This window comes from Argiope bruennichi, chromosome 8 (assembly GCF_947563725.1).
Source record: "Argiope bruennichi chromosome 8, qqArgBrue1.1, whole genome shotgun sequence".
Taxonomy (NCBI): Eukaryota; Metazoa; Arthropoda; class Arachnida; order Araneae; family Araneidae; genus Argiope; species Argiope bruennichi.
In genome coordinates, this window is record NC_079158.1 from 35,630,707 (window position 1) to 35,641,654 (window position 10,948).

Sequence of the window (10,948 nt, forward strand, 5' to 3'; positions counted from 1 at the left end):
TTACTTATGTTTTACAACAAGGTAATCAATTTAGCTGTCTGCTGGAAATGCATAATAATACATTGCAAGATAATGGCTTTTAACAGTTTCATGGTATACGAACTTTGTATTGTTCTTTTCTATTGTAAGCGATATTAATGGGTTAAAAAACAAATGACTTCAGAAATTCGGAGAAAAAAAAATATTTTTTTCTCGTCTGTTGAAAACGAAGGAAATGAAATAAACAGGAAATTACAATTCCCAAATCTTCATATAAATAAAAGGTATTGCAGCAGTATATACATGTAGATTCAGGGGCAATTTCACTTCCATACAACTGGGCTGAATTTAATGAGATTTTCAACACTCATTATTCGAGAGAAGAAAAAAAAACCATTGCCTATTTTTTTAAATTGAAAAAGTTAAAAATTTAATTAATTAGAAACTAACCAAAATTTTACCTCTTTTCTACTGTAATGTCAAAGAAAATTATCCCACTCGAAATACTTTAATGCATCTATTATAAATTCAGAATTTTTTCTTTTCAATAAAACAATTTCCTTTTCGTGCAAATTTTCCTTCAGTTTTAAATACTTTTAATAATTAATTAAATAGATGCAAACGATTATGAAATAAAGTAATTTGTAGATAATCCGTTGTTTATGCAACGGTAAGACTTTGAAATACTCTACGTTTACTTTTTTAAACGTTTTAGCAACATTTATTATCATTCTACAATTAGTTTCCCTCTTCTTTAAACTTTTAAAAATTATTTTTGTATACAGTTTATAACAATATCTCTTATTGAAAATGACAGAATACACACAAGGAACTGTTGCCAAAATAAATTGGCAGGATTCTGAAATAATTCTAAAAGAAAAATTCTATAGCAGGCGATTATTAATTCATACAAATTATTGATTTGATTTATTTCATTGATTTTTATTGATGAAAAACTATTTAATTAATTAACGATTAATCATAAAACATTTATTCAAACCTTCAGTAGTTATGAAAAAAATTGAATAACAAATATTTATAGCTTACGAGAAAAATTATGAAATAAGGAATTTCCGTGAATTTAAAAATCGTCTAATTTAATTGAGATTTTCTGTTCAGTTTAGAAAAAGCTTCTAGCGATAAAGCAATATGGTTTATTATAATATTTTACTTAAAAGTAGTTTTGATATCTAAAATATAAAGTATGAAAGTATTTTAATCTCGAGCATTGGCGGGTATATCTATTAGTTTTAGCAAATAAATAAATAAATAATTTCACATTGTACCTTTAAATGTTAAAAATAAAAACAAAAATCGTCAACTACCATCCACAAAAAGAGCTTTAAGTATACAGATGCGTCGTTTCCATGACTAGTTTTTTATAGTTGCTTTATATGACATTGCACTTTCAATGTTTTCTACTTTTTACTTCGGAAACTATCATGCATAAAAATGATTCTTTGTCATCTTAAAATTTAAAGAAAAAATAACTTTTGCATGATGTCAGTTTAATAAAGACATTTTTTTTTCATTTAGTTCTATAATTAAAAAAAAAAAAACTTATTAATAAATGCAGAATTGTTAAAGTATAATTATGACACACGAATAATTTTTTTCCAATTTTTTGATAATAAACAGGTTTGGTACATTCACTTTAAAAATTTGTTTTTTTTTCTGAAATATTAAATGAAGGCTGTTAAATCAACAATCCGATTATGCAGGATGTCCACTCTAATAGTTAGTTTCTAAACTATTATAAATATATATCGTATTTACTATCGATGAAATCAAGTTTTGTAAAGAATGTTTATTATTTGTTATTTCAGGTGATAAATGTACAGCTAAAAAATTAGGAAGTCTAAATTTTTATACCGTTTCCCTAGTCATACTTAATAAAATGTTCCAGGCCCATTAATATTTTAAATAAAGAAGTTTTATTCTAAACTGACAGTTATAAAAGAGTTACAAAGTTTGGTTTAGTTTAGTTATATTAACGTCCCATTGTAAAGCAACACTAGAGCCATTTTGGGACGGACCTCGTAATTTTGAACCGCGTCAGATGACGAGGACGACACCTGAGGTGGCACTCCCTTCCCCACACCAAACCAGCTGGAGGACGTTTGTCCCTGACTGATTTAACGTGCAACAGACCCCCTTACACGATGTTCTTCGGTGGAATCGGGTCTCGATCCTGAAACCCTACGGCTCACGGGCCGACACCTTACCACCAGGCCACCGCGACCCATAGAGTTTCGAGATACATTAGTTTAAGTCAATCATCAGATGCTTCCAAAAAAAAAAGCCCTCCATTGATTGTAGGATCTTGAGGCCGTTATTGAAATTGTCTAATATTTCCAGAAACAGTGACATTTAAAACTTAATAATTCTAATTAATTTTAGCTGCAGAAGAGTGGGCTTTTTCCGTTTGTTTAAAATGTCGATGTGTAGAGATTATTTTACTAAATATGAGTAATAGTAGTACTGAGAAATTGAATAAATATTTAGACCTCATTATGCTTTCTAAAGTACATTTATTAAACAATTTAAAACATACTTCTTTTCATCATTTAAAGCTTTCTTACGAATAAAAGAATGTAATTATTTCTGAAGATTTAGAAATTAATATTTGAGCCTTGGTTTTTATGCTTTATTATGCATAAAATCTTAGAATTGTACGCAATAAGAGCCAATGTCTTGAGAAGACAAATTTAATCAGACTATTCAAACTAGCTAGTATTTGAAATTTTCTGCTAACAGCTTCTGGTTATCTGGCTTAACCACAATTTAAACTGATTAGAACAATGCCTTACAGATTTCCATTGCCATTTGGAGGAGTACATTAATTAATTTTTCCTTCACAATAGGTTGGAAAGTACAAATGGCTTATATTTATGTACTCCACCTTAAATCAGAAGTTATAATCAACTTAAAGCTGTCATTTACAGCATGTTCTGGTACACGCTCTTTATCTTCACTTGTGGGATTAATAAACATTGCATACCTTGTTGAAAGGGCGTAGTTAACCTGAATGCCAAACAAAAATGTACTTTCTCATGCACTTTAATAATACGATGTGTGTTTAGTTTCATCGTATAGTGAAGAGTATAAAGAATGCATTTTTGAATATCCATTGGTTGATTGATCAAATTTTGATACAATTTTGCAGATCTGATGTCTTCGGCATATTTCATTCATTCAGCTGATACATTTTTGGGTCATCTTGCTACCATGCATAAGAACATGCCAACAAACAGACAGAGTGTCCCTTGGCGGATTTGATCTTCAAAATGTGTTATAGTTCTGCCTTTTTGTGCGAATGTCGAATACTAAAATTCATCCATCTTGCTCTTTACGTTTCTGTGATATTACATTCACATTAATACGAAAAAAAGCCGATAGATAATCTTCCTGTCTGATAGATTTCACTAAAATTTGACAGAGATGTCCAATTCTAATAGTTAAAACATTTGCCAGATTTTTTTCTATATAACTGTTTGCCCTTTTGATTTATCTTATCCATATGCTTAAGGATGACTAGATAGATAAGGTGCTTATAAAATTTAAGAAAAATTTGGCGATGAGACCAAATACGAAAATTGACATTTAATACGCACGCATGCGTGTTTGTGTGTGATTTGCGGTATTCGATCCATGCACGGCGCTTTTGAAATTAAAAAGAGTTTGAAACTTGGAGATTTATCAAAATCTGGAGAGAGACAGTATTTTTTGTGGATTACAATGCGAGAAAATAAAATAAAATAAAAAAAAATTTGCAGATATCCTCTCTAGTTTAAAATAACACTCTCAGCTATTTGGATAGTCTAAAATTTCATTTTGAAGTAAAACAGTTTTATTAACAAAAGAGATTTTCCACTTCAATTTCGAAAGAAGACTTTACACTGGTGAGTCTAAAATCACTGAAGAAATTTTAAAGACAAGTCAGGCATACAAAAAAAGTCATTTTTACTATAGAAAACATAGAGTCGCAAGTGCATTATATTCCAGATAAACCACAATTCCTAACTGCCTTAGCTTTCGGGCCGGTTTGAATGACTGGACCATCACGACTATCAAAAATAAAAAAAAGGCAAATGCGATGTTCGTACAATAATGCTTATTATAGTGCAACCCATGCATCTACTCCTCATTTAAGAAATCCAACTCGTAATCGAAATGAAGGTAACTCAGACCTCGACCACGTGGCATTTTTGTATCTACCAACGAACGGAAAATCTGCTGACTTATACGGCAATTTCTAATCTCCATGTCCTCGATTTCCCACGATGGGATATATACATGTTAAATGATGCTCGGTAGGTTAAATTATTTTGCAGCCGATCACTTTTTCGCTCGAACTGTCATAACAAAATAAATTTCAACCGAGATTCACATTTGAGAACAAATGGTTAATAGAATGCACAACAACACAAATGCGTAAATACCAAAGCATGTATCACTTCGGACAACAAGTACTTTAAAACTTACTTTAAATGCTTGAAAAATTGTTGTTTATACTGCATTGTACTTGTCATTATATTCGTCACGATTGTGTAAGACTAGCAATTGTACAATTGCACTTTTGACAATTCTCATTTCATTAAACCTATGTTATACACCTTATCTAGTGTATCAGAATGTTTTTTTCCTATTATCAAAGAGCTCCCTTTTTCGATTCCATTAGTAAAATTGTCACTTTTTGTACAAGTGAATAACTGAGTGAGTGAGTGATAAACTTATTTGAGTACTACCATATAAGTTTATTTCATGATTCTCGAGATATCTTGTATTTTGTTAGAAAAGTAATACTTATGACTAATTAACACTAAAGATTCTTCAATTTAGCTACTTCCAACTTATTATGAAGAAAAGTAATACTTTTGACTAATTAACACTAAAGATTCTTGAATTTAACTACTTCCAACTTATTTATGAGAACTCTAAAATAATTACAGAGTCGCAAGACTGGCAAAGAATCAGGGAAACAGCCAGAGATGTCAACTAAACACTGTTACTATCTTACCCTTAAAATAAATAATCAGAACCTCAAAAATAAATACATGTATCAGGAAAATCAATGATGTGCTGCAAAACACAAATTTAAATCATAACTCTTAACTGGCATTCGGTCAGTATATTATTCATTCACGAAATAATTAATGTCAATATTTTGTTCATGCAGGAAAGATGTTAGAAAAGAGTTCAGTATATAAAATTATAAACAAATATTCCCTTTTATTCCCTTAAACTCATTCCTTATTCCCTCTTATAATTTAGAGAGTTATTCTCTTAACTCTTCTAAATTATCTTTTAGTCAACAAAGATAATTTAGAAGAGTTAAGAGAATAACTCTCTCTTGCAGATATTTAAACAGAATCTAAGAGAATGAAAAACTTTTAAATCGTGATTTTGCTTAGTCTAATTTCCAAAAGGCGACCCCCTTCCAAACATTAGTTAGAACCCCTACATTGTCTAATTGCTGTTCGTTTCAATATCCCGGGACTACCCTTTTTCCATGATTTACCTAGCTATAGGGTGAGAATCGGAAGGATAAGCATATTTCCGGAATCCATCGTCATTCTTTGACCTTGATTTCCACCTCATTAGATACTTTTTATTCAGTTTTCTCTCTCTCACTTTCTTTTTCCAAGAATATGTGAGTTTGGCCGTACTATTTTATTTTAAATCAAATTTGCTTATTGATTGCTTATTTAGTTAATTCAAGCGGGGAAAAAAATTCAAGAGTTGGACAAGGAATATTTTACAGTATCATTAAATGTGACCGAGATTACTTAACCTTTGTTGATTCCAAAATATTATCAAAAAAAATTCAATAAAATAAAAAAGAAGCGTTTTAACATTAAAAAAAAAAAAAGATTATTTTGTAAAAAAATTGAATTAGCAAATTCTAAGAATATAAATCTTTCATTTATTCTTTAAAATTTAATGTGTAAACTCCTTAAAGTAAATAAAAATTGCTCTAAAGTATTTGATTGTAAATTACTATCTTTTAACAATTCTATTAGGAGTTATCTACAGTTTTCATGCTTCCTAAGTTCGCGTATAAAACGAGTAATTGTTCAATGTAAATACACCCATGTCCATAAATTAAGGATAATTTAGAGTCATGTGGAAATCGAACTCTAAAATACGTATATTATCCGTAAAATGACTACACACATCTTCAAAAATCATATGCAAATTGCAGGAAGCCACCAGATGACACCGATAGTAAGTCACAATGACGAGAGTGTAAGAGAGTGATGTATAAGGAATACAAGCAAAGAAGTAAAATTGTTCGCAAGCGCTTTATAAGCCTTTTAGTGCAATAACCGCATAGTTATGACACAAAGGAGGCATTTGGATGATTTTTTACGTGGTAGAATTATCAGCCGTCTGGAATGCGGGCGTACCCAGCTGGAAGTATCCGAGGAACTTGGAATCGCCCAGAGTGTCATCTCCAGGCTTTGGCAACGATTCCAAGATAATGGCGGTGTGAGTAGATGTTACAGCACAGGTCGTCCCCGAGTTACAACGCCGAATGAGGACCAATATTTGGCAGTTACTGCCAAAAGGAACAGACGGAGCACAGCGTCAGACCTGTCTCATCAGCTCTCTTCAGCCACTGGTACGACAGTTTTAAAACAGACCTTTCCTCTTATCCCTATTTTGACTAAATAAACACATCCTGACACATGCGCAAAAGCGCGAAAGGTTTTCGAATCCGAGAACGAACAAAATACTTTCTATGTTTATAATTTACTCCATAAAAGTAACTATTCCAAAGAAAGCCAGCAATTAAAAATAATTTATTTCTTTCAAGACAAGTAAATTACCATGTATATGTTACAATAAATGTCGAAAAATTGATGAAATGCCTCAGTCCATAAGTACTGAATATATGAATAACAAATAACATGTGTCAAGAGCGGATAACTGTGGTAAAAATAATTAGCATTTTTAACCGTCACGGAATATAAGAGATCTAGAACACTAATTGTAAATTATCATGATATTTGCATTTTTGAATTCGTAATGTAACCATGGGAAGTTTAATCGCTAGTTATGTTATGACATATCTGTTCTGAAATTAAGGCTCTTGTGAAATTGATATTATTGCCTCATTTCTTTCCGTTAAAGACATGGACAAAGAAAATTCTGTTAACTGAATTTTGGAATGAGAATTTGTCATTTTATAATTATTTTTTATTTTTATATTAGTCGCCTCAGGTGACCAGCTGGTTCACCGAAGATATTGATCACAATCAATTTCAATTAAATCGTTTAGATTTAACTTCATGAGTTTGATTTCCACAAATTGTCTGATATTAAAGCCGTGTTTATTTTAATTATCTTTCATATGCTTTATTTATTCTATATATGGTCTTTTTCAATAGTGACCAATCCCATGACATCATAGCACTATTAAAGAGGTAAATATGCTGTTCATTCATCTTCAAAAAATTTTCCGGTATTATAGCTTCACTTTTTTATCCATCTTGTATACAGCAGAGATATAACAGAGCAATAATCCATTGTTAAAAATTATGCAAAAGAATATTTTTTAAAAATTCCGAACCGGAGAAAGAAATGCCGGTAAAAATTGCGCTAGTATTAAATTGATATTATTAAAAAGACATTTTTTTTTACTTTAAAATGATATGAAATTCATTTTTGTGCAAGAATAGTTTCTGCAGTTAATAATATTATCGCAGTAAAGTAAAATTTCATTTAATTAAAATTTTAATTAATAGTTCAAAAAATCGTTCTAACGTGTTCATTTCTAACCTCTAAATTATCTATGCATCAAATTCTGTAATTGTAGGACAAATAGTCTGGCTAAAGAGCCAATACATATAAAGATACAGACACGCACAAATGCGTAATATATTCGGACATTATCGTTGGGAAATGTCAAAATTCCAATGAATTAAAAATTTCTAGTTCAAAAAGATCGCCCTGAGATGCTCAACCCCCTCCTCCCCTCCTCTAAAGTATATAAGAGCGAAATTTGGTAGTTTGGTCAAACGGTATGCCCTATAGAGTGCTACACACACACACACACACATACTTCGTCTTTATTATTAGTAGAGAAGTAAACGCGTAATTAACTTAAATTATAGGTTGCATACTTTTAATATTTATATAGATTTTGAAGTCCCTAATAGCTAAAATGAAAGGTAAAAATTGTATATTTTTTTACCATTTTCTTCAGTATTGCATGTGCAGTACAATCATACTTTTCGATTTCATAGCATGCACCATTTTATATTATTGACAAATTTAAACCAAACCATTTGCATACAAATATGCCATCTCAGTCATTTTTCTAGGACTGGCCATCCCCTAGCAAGGGATATTTCAGAAAAAACTTCGAAGATTATCCTATCATTATTTCTGGTTTAATAGTTCTACATAAGGTTCGTATTCGTGCAGTTAAAAGTGACTGGTGTATTTGTATGAAAATTAGAGCATTTTTAATCTATTTTTATTTTTCCGTATATGTAGCATACAAAATACCATAATATCAAAAAAAAAAAAAAATTCGGCTTTGAGATATTTGAGGAATTTTCATATTTTAACGTTCCGTGAGTCCGAAAAACACATTTTTGGCATTATATTTGGCAATCTGTTGATATGAAAACTCAAAATCACTTTGAAATAGACAGATGAAACCTAATGTGAGGTCTTTAAATTAAATTTGATGATTTCTATCAAAGTTTGAACAAAATCAGTTTAGAGAAAATTTGTTTGTCCGACTTTTCGAATACAAGCAAACACGATAACTACAAAAAATTGGAAGAGCTACATGAAATTTTGTAATTTGGTTATAAAATTTATTTTTGTGCTAATATTTTAAAAAGTTATCACGTCAAAGCGTCAAAATCTCGCTTATTTTATAATTGATTTAAATCATAAATTTTTTAAAATGCTAAAATCTAGCCTATTTTATAACTAATTTAAATTATAAGTAAACTTTTTTAAAGATTGTTCCGAGGTGCATATTTCCATCCCCCAAGTTTATATGTGCCAAGTTTGAATACTATAGGTCAAACGGTCTGACCTGTACAGGCAACACACGCAAAATACATATTTTTTTATTATTATTAAGAAAGGTAAAATAAACAAAATTTAATATTCACGAAATCAAATAACACTTTCACTAGCCATTTCAAACTTTTGTTAATTAAATATAATATAATTTCAGCCACCAGAATTAAATAAATATTTATTTGAAATTTTTCTTCTAAAAAAAAAACCTTTATCAGACTTACTATAAAAATATTTATAGTAAATTGGAAGAAAGCAAATCAAAAGGCATCTAAATTGTCATTGTTAGTCAGAGAATATTCCTTAAATTTCAATATTTAAGAATGAATTTTTAAAAAGTGCTGCATTAATAAAAAAAATCTATAAAAGCTAAATTTTTTTAAAAAATTTTATCGCAAAATATTATACAAAAAAATATTATTCAGTAATTAAGATTTCTTAAAATTCTGTTTAGAAATTTGTTCTTCTTTATTCTTGTACAGAATAAAGAAGAATTCTTAATTCTTGTGCAGAATAAAGAAGAATAAATCTTAAAATTTGCAATAGTTTTACTCTATATTTATTTTTCTTAATTCAATATGTACTAAATGTCTGAAAAATGAATACTTCTATCATTAATTTGGTAGGTGAGTGCGTCGAAAAGTCGATTTTTTGCGAAATTATGATTTTTTTAGATTTAATATTCTTAATGTTTGAACAGGTTTCTTTATAAAATAATTAGAATTTTATTTCTGTCTATTTTTGGGAAGTTCCTCTGATTTTTATATTTGTATTTGCATACGTTTTGATGGATTTTTATAAAATATCTTTTGATATTGTTTTCTCAAATTGAAATTTTTGAAGGAATTTTCTTACAAAAAACCTCATTAATTAAAATCTAATGCATATTTTTTTTGTTCAAATATGGTATAATAATTTCTCAATGTATCCTGCAGTTCCTGAACTAGAGAATAAGTAATCTGTTTATTCATTTATAAACATTTGAATTGTTTTAGCGCTTCACAAAATAAAAAGAAAAAATTACATTTCGTTTTATTTATCAGTTGAACCCTAATATCTAAAGAATGAATAGGAATACAACTTATATTTTAGTTCAAGTACTAAGTAATATATTTCTTAAGCTATCTGCAAATGTTTAACAAAATCATTTGATAGCCCCCTAAACTAGAAAATTTTTGCTTTATACCTCTCTTTAGGCAAAAAAAGCACTTTTTTCCAATTTTTTAAAAAGTTTTGTCATTTAATTCACTGGGTTTTTAAATTTTTTAATGCTAAAATTCAAAAATATAACAATTCTGGAGCATTTTTTAACAAATTATCACGAATGTAGCCACATACCTTAAATGGGCGTTCTTTTTGCAATATGCATAAACAAAACACCAGTCATTTAACTATATTCCTTCATAGCCAAAGTTTATTCGCTTTTGCAGTGATGCCAAGAATTAACACTACCTATTTCTGAATTCACTCATTAAATTATTAACAAAATTTATCTCATTATTTCATATGACAAAATATGAATATATAAAAAGGCACAAATAAAAAATTCTGAAAAAAACTAACCTTTTTATTCCATCACATTTTGGTTGATCGGCACTACGCATAAAAGTGACGAACATAACCAGCAAGACAGGTTAGTTCGTCGGAAATCATTAAAAAGCGTGACTGGTTGTTCCTTGCTGCGAATATTGCAGCTGGAGACGGTAAATAAACAACACCTGAAAATCGGAAGAAAGATACTCAACAGCAAGGCGGGAGAAAATAGGCATAAGCATTCAAAATAACACCGCTGCAAGGTTTTTTACCAACAACCTTCAATCTTTTGGTTCGGGGAACCCGACCTTAACTAATGCGTTCTAATGTGCCTTTTGACAATGCATTCGAATACAATAAATAACAATGCTGGTTTTGAAATGATACC

The 10,948-nt window shown here is 29.7% G+C and overlaps 1 protein-coding gene across 1 annotated transcript in view; it reads right to left on the bottom strand.

Annotated features, from left to right (window-relative positions):
• LOC129981331 (uncharacterized) overlaps positions 1-10,736 on the bottom strand; it is a 73,153-nt gene extending 62,417 nt beyond the window's left edge. Inside the window, exon 1 of the mRNA XM_056092121.1 lies at positions 10,591-10,736. The gene's annotated coding sequence lies outside the window, so the exon portion shown is untranslated. The remainder of the gene's footprint in view (positions 1-10,590) is intronic.
• Positions 10,737-10,948: the final 212 nt, after the last annotated feature.